At 40.7% G+C, this 10,260-nt stretch overlaps 1 non-coding gene across 1 annotated transcript; it reads left to right on the plus strand.

The window, feature by feature from the left end:
• Positions 1-9,655: 9,655 nt before the first annotated feature.
• Positions 9,656-9,727, plus strand: TRNAS-GCU (transfer RNA serine (anticodon GCU)). Its single transcript has one exon. It is a non-coding gene; the product is annotated as a tRNA-Ser (tRNA).
• Positions 9,728-10,260: the final 533 nt, after the last annotated feature.

Here is a 10,260-nt window from a genome sequence, read left to right on the forward strand (position 1 = left end):
ATGCTGAAGCTGAAACTCCAATACTTTGACCACCTGATGCGAAGAACTGACTCATTGGAAAAGACCCTGATGCTGGGAAAGATTGAAGGCAGGAGGAGAAGGGGACGACAGAGGATGAGATGATTGGATGGCATCACTGACTTAATGGACATGAGTTTGAGCAAGCTCCAGGAGTTGGTGATGGACAGGGAAGCCTGGCGTGCTGCAGTCCATGGGATCGCAAAGAGTCGAACACGACTGACTGACTGAACTGAACTGAAATGAATGCCCATTTCTCAGTCCATGGACTACAAAGTAAGTAGCAAGAATACATGATGCTTTAAAAATTAAGATTACTAGACGCTTCAGAAAAATGTAACCACAATCTTTGAGAGGAAGCACATACAAAGCTTTTAAAGCTCCAAGGTGATTCTAAAATAAAGCAAGGGTTCAGAAGTATGGCATCAATTCCTACCTCAAGAGTTTGTTCAGTTCAGTTCAGTTCAGTCGCTCAGTCATGTCCGACTCTTTGCGACCCCCTGAACCGCAGCACGCCAGGCCTCCCTGTCCATCATCAACTCCCGGAATCCACCCAAACCCATGTCCATCAAGTCAGTGATCATCCAACCATCTTATCCTCTGTCGTCCCCTTCTCCTCCTGCCATCAATCTTTCCCAGCATCAGGGTCTTTTCCAATGAGTCAGCTCTTCACATCAGGTGGCCAAAGTATTGGAGTTTCAGCTTCAACATCAGTCCTTCCAATGAACACCCAGGACTGATCGCCTTTAGAATGGACTGGGTGGATCTCCTTGCAGTCCAAGGGACTCTCAAGAGTCTTCTCCAACACCACAGTTCAAAAGCATCAATTCTTCGATGCTCAGCTTTCTTCACAGTCCAACTCTCACATCCATACATGACCACAGGAAAAACCACAGCCTTGACTAGATGGACCTTTGTTGGCAAAGTAATGTCTGTGCTTTTTAATATGCTATCTAGGTTAGTCATAATTTTCCTTCCAAGGAGTGTAAGAGTCTTTTAATTTCATGGCTGCAATTACCATCTGCAGTGATTTTGGAGCCCAAAAAAATAAACTCTGACACTGTTTCCACTGTTTCCCCATCTATTTCCCATGAAGTGATGGGACCAGATGCCATGATCTTAGCTTTCTGAATGTTGAGCTTTAAGCCAACTTTTTCACTCTCCTCTTTCACTTTCATCAAGAGGCTCTTTAGTTCCTCTTCACTTTCTGCCATAAGGGTGATGTCATCTGCATATCTGAGGTGATTGATATTTCTCCCGGCAATCTTGACTCCAGCTGCTTCTGCTTCTTTCAGCCCAGCATTTCTCATGATGTAGTCTGCATATAAGTTAAATAAGCAGGGTGACAATATACAGCCTTGACGTATTCCTTTTCCTATTTGGAACCAGTCTGTTGTTCCATGTCCAGTTCTAACTGTTGCTTCCTGACCTGCATACAGATTTCTCAAGAGGCAGGTCAGGGGGTCTGGTATTCCCATCTCTTTCAGAATTTTCCACAGTTTATTGTGATCCACACAGTCAAAGGCTTTAGCATAGTCAATAAAGCAGAAATAGATGTTTTTCTGGAACTCTCTTTTTCTTTTTGCATTTTTTTCTTAGTCCATCTTAAAGGAGATCAATCCTGAGTATTCATTGGAAGGACTGATGCTGAAGCTGAAACTCCAATACTTTGACCACCTGATGCGAAGAACTGACTCATTGGAAAAGACCCTGATGCTGGGAAAGAATTTTTTATAACGAAAAAGGTCTGTTCACACAGTAAACTGCTGATAGGTATTAATAGTTTTTTTGGAGGACTATAATTATAAATTGTTAAGATGTTCACTGTTGACTTAATACAGAGATATTCCACAAAGCTAGATAGTCATCGATGATCCAGCGGATCTTGGCAATTTGATCTCTGGTTCCTCTGCCTTTTATAAAACCAGATTGAACATCTGGAAGTTTACGATTCATGTATTGCTGAAGCCTGGCTTGGAGAATTTTAAGCATTACTTTACTAGCGTGTGAGATGAGTGCAATTGTCTGGTAGTTTGAGCACAATTGTTGTTACAAGAGTTGTCTTGTTAACAAGAGTTGTTAGTGTGCTGAAATTACACAATATTGTGGGAATCAATGATATGGTAATACATAAGAATGTTATCATTAATGAAAACAGATCGAATGGGTAAACATTAATAAAAAATTCTCAAAGTTTGGTGGAGGGATGGGTGCAGAGAGGGGGAAAAGAGGAGTGTTACCATACTTGAAGGGCTTCCCTGGTGGCTCAGATGGTAAAGAATCTGCCTGTAATGCAGGAAACCTGGTTTCAATCCCTGGATTGAGAAGACCCCCTGGAGGAGGGCATGGCGAGCCACTCTGGTATTCCTGCCTGGAGAATCCCTGTGGACAGAGAAGCCTGGCAGGCTACAGTCCATGGGGTTACACTTTTGGACACAACTGAGTGACTAAGCGCAGCATACTTGGAAAACTCTCCTCTGCAACACCACACGACCTTGGAAGCCCTGATCTGATTCTGTAGACCATTTCTACATTTTTAGTTAGCAGATAATGCCCATGCTGTGGCCCATGGACTACACAATAAGTAATAAGAATAGATGAAGCTTTAATAAATAAGGTTACTAGGCAGTCTCAGAAAAATTTAATCAAAACTTCTGAGAGCAAGACTGTGCAGTTTTTTAAAGCTCCCAGGTGATTCTAAAATAAAACAAGGGGATATCTCTGGCTGTCCAGTGGTTAAGACTCCACGCTTCCACTTCAGGGGGCATGGACTCAGTCTCAGGTCAGGGAACTGGGATCCCACATGCCTTGCAACATGGCCAAAAAAAGTAAATAAAAATCAATTTTTAGGAAATAAAATAAGATGCTCAGAACTTTTGTATCAATGCCTACTCCAGAGCTATTATTATGTTGAAATTGTGCAATCTTGTGAAAGTACATTACGCAGTAAGTAATATTTATAAGTGCTATCATTAATGAAAAACTAGATTCTATCTGGTACATGTGTGCTAAGTCGCTTTAGCCATGTCCGACTCTTTGTGACCCTGTGGACTGTAGCCCACCAGGCTCCTCTGTCCATGGGATTCTCCAGGCAGGAATACTAAAGTGGCTTGCCAAGCCCTCCTCCAAGGGATCTTCCTGACCCAGGGATTGAACTCAGATCTCATACATCGCCTGCATTGGCAGTGGGATCTTTACCACTAGCACCACTGGGGAAGCCCTCTAACCGGTAAATATTAATAAAAGTATTTCTAGGATGTGGAATAGTTTGGGGAGGGAGAGAGGTGGAAAAGAGGAGGATTATTGTACCTGAAAAACTCTCCTGCAGAACATCACACGACCTGGGAAATCAAGACCCTCAGGTTGGAAAGACTCTAAGGGATTAGTTCATTCACCTTCTGCCCAACTTACCCAGCGTGTGAGGGTGACTCCAGGACCCTGACCTGAGATCCTGCTCCCCTCTATTCACTAAGGCATGTGAGATATCAGCCTCTGTAGTCATGACCTGTGTCTTAAACCTCCTCTCACATCTCCCATTCTTTATCCTTGGCCCTAAGGGGCCCTGGATCCCAGAGGAGTCTGGATCCTGGAGGAACTCGTTAAAGACAACGTAATTACCCAGGACCTCTTTGGGACAAAGGACTTCCCTTGTGGCTCAGCTGGTAAAGAATCCGCCTGCAATGTGGGAGACCTGGGTGCGTTCCCTGGGTTGGGAAGATCCCCAGGAGAAGGGAAAGGCTACCCACTCCAGTATTCTGGCCTGGAGAATTCCACGGACTGTATAGTCCATGGGGTCACAAAGAGTCAGACACAACTGAGCGACTTTCACACTTTGGGACAAAAGTTCTCAGGGTGCAGGAGCAGTGGCTGATTACAATCACTGAGCACACCTGTCTATACTTCAGGGAATGTAGAGATGGTGAGAAGCTCACATATGGATGCTTAATGGGAACAGACAGTAGTATGTGGGGTTGGAGCTTACATTTTGGAGATGAAGAAGAATGACTGGAGAAACCATTAAAACAGGCAGAAACTAGACTGTGAATATCCTAAAATAGCTTAGGAATTTAGGAGGCTTATTCCATGGCAAAAGGAAGTATTTGGTGGTCTTTGAGCAATGTGATGCATATTTTTGGAAAGATTTTCAGGGTAGTAAATCTTTCACTACCATCCACTTCCCTATAAACACACGACAGAGGAGAGTTAAAAAAGATTAGACTTCTATGAGCCAAATATGCATATATATATATATATATATATATATATACATACAAAGTACAAGAATAAGAGAAAAGTTAAACTCTCCCAGAATATGTTCTTCTTCTCTTGAAAATAGAAAAGAAACCTAGGTTTTCATTCCACTGAGTTATGTCTAGCTCCTCACCTCCCTAGGAAAAACTTAATAGCACCCTGCCCACCATTGTCTCTGGTAATCTCCATACATGTCTGATTATCTCGGATCTCTAGCACTTCCTTACTCCGAAATTGACTACAAGGCCATAAAACATTTATAACTCCTTTTTTCACTGCTGATTCCATTTTCTCCTCGGCCGTCATCTCAGCTGTACGGAGTCCTTAGTTGTTTAGTTGCTGAGTTGTGTCTGACTCTTTGCAACCCCATGGACTGTAGCCCTCCAGGCTCGTCTGTCCACGGGACTTCCCAGACGATACTGGATTGGGTAGCCAATTCCTTCTCCAGGGAATCTTCCTGACCAATGGGGCGAACCCACATCTTCTGCATCGGCAGGCAGTTTCTTTACCACTGAGCCAGCACTGAAGCCTTATGGGGCCCTTTACAAGCTGGTATAACACAAACCTTCATTCCTAGGGAACCTGCCTCTTTGTTGGTCTTGCTTTATTGGATTGTTATAGTTTCATTCACGTTTATTATGGTACATGAAAATACAAAGTGGTTCTCAAAGAATTTTCCAGAATTTCAAACATGGGCCTGTCTGCTGCAATTGTGTAGAGCAGCCTAGTTTTCCCTTGGTAATTAATAATGCCACCCCAAGCAGAATGGCAACCCTGTCAGTTCATGTAACAACCACAGTTGTTATATACTAGAAACTAATACAATATTATGTTAATTGCACCTCAGTTTTTAAAAAAGAAATAAGAATAATCATTTTTTTAAATGTCCAGGTGGTTGGCTGAATTTTCAATTCAATGAGAAACCACTGTTCATCCCCTGGTAGAAGGACTCTTCTTCCCTAGAGACCTACATGAGACACTTCTTGTGCACATTTTTAGTTCTCTCAGCCTCATCCCCTATTCCAGCCACAGTTACAGTAACCAACTCTGCGCCGGCTTCAGCTAACTTAGCAGAGGCAACCTGATGGCCCCTCACCTTCTCCTCCGAGTTCCCTGCTCTGGGACTTCTCTGACTTCACGAAACACTGTCATGGGAATTTTCTCAGTACTCATATGAGATATTTAGATGGATGATCTGTCTGGAGTGATTTGTTGTTGAGAATGTGAGGTATGGATTGAGGCATTTTATTTTTCATATGGAAATCCAACTTTTTCAGCACCGTTGGTTGAAAAGACTATTTTCCACTGAATTGTCTTTACATATTTGTCAGAAATCAATGGACGATTGAAAATTGCAAATCAATACATTGTACACCTGAAACTTGAGTAATATTGTACAATGACTGTACCTCAATTTAAAAAAACCAATGGATGATACATGAGTAGATCTCCTTTTGGACTCTATATGCTATTCTACATTCTCTATACTGATCCATATTTCTACATTTTCACTAATACCACACTTTTCTGATTATTTATCTTAATAGTAAGTCTAGAAATCAGACAGCATGATTCCATTTGTTCTTTGTTTCCAAAGTCAAATTTGCTTTTTAATTACTTTGTCTTTATACATTTTACAACAAGATTGTCAATTTGTACCCCCAAGATCCTGTTGGTGTGTTGATTTGAATTGTGTCTAAACTTGGCTGAGTTTTGAAACAGTCAATTTCTTAAGAATACTAAGCCTTCAAATTCACGAACACATTCTGTCTATTCACTTCTTTAGACCTTTATTATTTCTTCAATCAGTATTTTGTGATTTTCCACATAGGTCTTGTATATATTGTGTAAGATTCATACCTAAGTATCTAACCACTGGAGGAGGAAATGGCAACCCACTCCAGTATTCTTGCCTGGAAAATTCCATGGATAGAGAAGCCTGGCAGCCTATAGTTCATGGGGTCACAAAGAGTCAGACATGACTGACTGACTGAACACAAGTATTTAATAGTTGGATACTATCATAAAGGGCACTTTAAAGGTTTTTCTTTTAATTTTATACATGTTCATTGCTAGTTGATATAAATATAAATATGTTAATACTATTTTATACGCACCCAGGCAACCGCATGTCTTACATTGGTAGGCGGATACTTTACCATTGAGCCACCAGGGAAGCCCCATATACTAATATGCAAAAATATAATTTTTAAGTATATTGACTTTGTACCTATGATATTATTAAACTCACTTAGTTTAATAATTTAAACTAGTTCAATAAGTTAAATTAGTTACTGGAAACTTTTATTACATTCTTTGGGATTTTCTACACACATAATCATGTTCTCTACAAAAAGAGACGGTTTCTTTTCTTACTTTCCATTCTGCATACTTTTTACTTCTTTTTCTTGCCCTTTCTCACTTCCTAGGACTTCTGGTAAAATACTGAATAAGAGTAGTGAGAGTAAACATTTTTACTTTGTGCCTGATCTTAAGGAGAAAAGGACTCAATGTTTTACCTTAACTATGATGTTAGCTATAGTTTTTTTAGAAGTCACTCTTCCATCAAGTTGAGGACATTTTCTTCTATTCCCAATTTGCTGAGAAGTTTTATAAATTTTCCTTCAACACTGCTTTAGCTGCAGCCTACTAATTTTGATATACTGTCCTTTCATCTTAATTCAGAATATTTTCTAATTGTCCTTATGATTTCCTATTTGAACTATAGGTTATTTAGAAATGTATTGCTTACTTTCCAAATATTTGGGATATAACTACTTCATACCAAACAGAAAAACCATTTGTAGGCAAACTGTGGATCTAAAATAAGAATTTCACAGTAGAACAATAAAGCCAATATATAACATAGAATATCATCAGGACTGGGAGAAAGAAAAAATTTTATTACAAAGTAATTAAAAACACTATGACACTAGCAATACAAAGGGATATATTGTTTTAAAAAGAATTGCATTTAATTTTTTTTCTTTGTGGAATCTATATTTTGTTTTGTTTTTAATATAAATTTATTTACTTTAATTGGAGGCTAATTACTTTACAATATTGTATTGGTTTTGCCATACATCAACATGAATCCACCACAGGTATACACATGTTCCCCATCCCGAACCCCCCCTCCCACCTCCCTCCCTGTACCATTCCCCTGGGTCATCCCAGTGCACCAGCCCCAAGCAACCAGTATCATGCATCGAACTTGGACTGGCAACTCGTTCCATATATGATATTATACGTATTTCAATGCCATTCTCCCAAATCATCCCACCCTCTCCCTCTCCCACAGAGTCCAAAAGACTGTTCTATACATCAGTGTCTCTTTTGCTATCTTGTACACAAGGTTATTGTTACCATCTTTCTAAATTCCATATATATGCATTAGTATACTGTATTGGTGTTTTTCTTTCTGGCTTATTTCACTCTGTGTAATAGGCTCCAGTTTCATCCACCTCATTAGAACTGATTCAAATGTATTCTTTTTAATGGCTGAGTAATACTCCATTGTGTATATGTACCACAGCTTTCTTATCCATTCATCTGCTGATGGACATCTAGGTTGCTTCCATGTCCTGGCTATTATAAACAGTGCTGCGATGAACATTGGGGTACACTTGTCTCTTTCAATTTAATTTTTTAAATCCTGTCATCAAAAATACCATAAGAGTGAAAATGCAACAATATATTTACAACACATATAACATACATGGTAATCTAGAGCAGCATCCAGAATTAAAAAAACTCCTATAAATCAATAAGAAAAGGAAAGTTTAACAGAAATATTAGAACTGGAGATGAAACAGACTGGTTCTGGACATTAGAACAGTTAGAACTGGACATGGAACAACAGTTCAGTTCAGTTCAGTTCAGTCACTCAGTCATGTCCAACTCTTTGCAACCCCATGGACTGTAGCATGCCAGGCTTCCCTGTCCATCACCAACTCCCGGAGCTTGCTCAAACTCAAGTCTATCAAGTTGGTGATGCCATCCAACCATCTCATCCTCTGTTGTCTCCTTCTCCTCCTGCCTTCAATCTTTCAAAAACATCAGGGTCTTTTCCAATGAGTCAGTTCTTTTCCACTGAGAACCCCATGGAACAACAGACCAGTTCCAAATCGGGAAAAGAGTACATCAAGACTGTATATTGTCACCCAGCTTATATAATTTATATGCAGACTACATCATGAGAAACGCTGGGCTGGAAGAAGCACAAGCTGGAATCAAGATTGCCGGGAGAAATATCAATAACCTCAGATATTCAGATGACACCACTTTTATGGCAGAAAGTGAAGAAGTAAAGAGCCTCTTGATGAAAGTGAAAGAGGAGAGTGAAAAAGTTGGCTTAAACCTCAACATTCAGAAAACTAAGATCATGGCATCTGGTCCCATCACTTCATGGCAAATAGATGGGGAAGCAATGGAAACAGTGACAGACTTTATTTGGGGGGGCATCAAAATCATTACAGATGGTGACTGCAGCCATGAAATTAAAAGACGCTTGCTCCTTGGAAGAAAAGCTATGACCAACCTAGACAGCATAGTGAAGTGAAGTCACTCAGTTGTGTCCCACTGTTTGCGACCCATGGACTGTAGCATATTGGAAAGCAAAGACATTACTTTGCTAACAAAGGTCCATATAGTCAAAGCTATGGTTTTTCCAGTAGTCATGTATGGATATGAGAGTTGGACTATAAAGAAAACTGAATGCCAACGAATTGATGCTTTAGAACTGTGGTGTTGGAGAAGACTCTTGAGAGTCCCTTGGACTGCAAGGAGATCCAACCAGTCCATCCTAAAGGAAATCAGTCCTGTATATTCATTGGAAGTACTGATGCTAAAGCTGAAACTCCAATATTTTGGCCATCTGATGTGAAAAACTTGGAAAAGACCCTGATGCTTTTGAAAGACTGAAGATTGAAGGCAGGAGGAGAAGGGGACAACAGAGGATGAGACAGTTGGATTCAATCACTGACTCAATGGACATAAGTTTGAGCAAGCTCTGGCAGTTGGTGATGGACAGGGAAGCCTGGCATGCTGCAGTCCATGTCACAAGGAGTTGGACATGACTGAGTGACTGAACTGAACTGAACTGAACAGAAATATTAATAAAAGGTTTGAACAGATGTTTTACAAAAGAGAATATCTGAATGACCAGTAAGCATATGAAAAGATACTCAACTTCATTAAATATCAGAGAACTACAGAAAAAATACACCACTAAGCACTCACCATAGTAACTAATCAAAAAATATTGTCGATATTATTGTTGGTAAAGATGTGAAGATACTAAACTCTCAGACACTGCTTGTAAGTGTGTATTTGGTATGATTACTTTGGAAATACCTTTGGTAATATCTACTATTAGAACATAGGTTCCCTGGTGGCTCAGTTGGTAAAGAGTCTGCCTGCTATGCAGAAGACCCAGGTTTGATCCCTGGGTTGGGAAGATCCCCTGGAGGAGGAAACTGCAACCCACTCCAGTATTCTTGCTTGGAGAATCCCATGGAGAGAGGAGCTTGGCAGGCTACAGTCCATGGGGTTGCAAGAGTCAGACACGACTGAGATACTAAACCTATGAACGATTTTCAGTCAGATCAGTCGGTTCAGTCGCTCAGTTGTGTCCGACTCTTTGTGACCCCATGAATCACAGCACGCCAGGCCTCCCTGTCCATCACCAACTCCCGGAGTTCACCCAAACTCATGTCCATCGAGTCGGTGATGTCATCCAGCCTTCTCATCCTCTGTCGGCCCCTTCTCCTCCTGCCCCCAATCCCTCCCAGCATCAGGGTCTTTTCCAATGAGTCAGCTCTTCGCATCAGGTGGCCAAAGTATTGGAGTTTCAGCTTTGGCATCAGTCCTTCCAACAAACACCCAGGACTGACCTCCTTTAAGATGGACTGCAGTCCAAGGGACTGTCAAGAGTCTCCTCCAACATCACAGTTCAAAAGCATCAATTCTTTGGCACTCAGCTTTCTTCAC

The sequence above is a fragment of the Bos javanicus genome, chromosome 19, assembly GCF_032452875.1.
Source record: "Bos javanicus breed banteng chromosome 19, ARS-OSU_banteng_1.0, whole genome shotgun sequence".
NCBI lineage: Eukaryota > Metazoa > Chordata > Mammalia > Artiodactyla > Bovidae > Bos > Bos javanicus.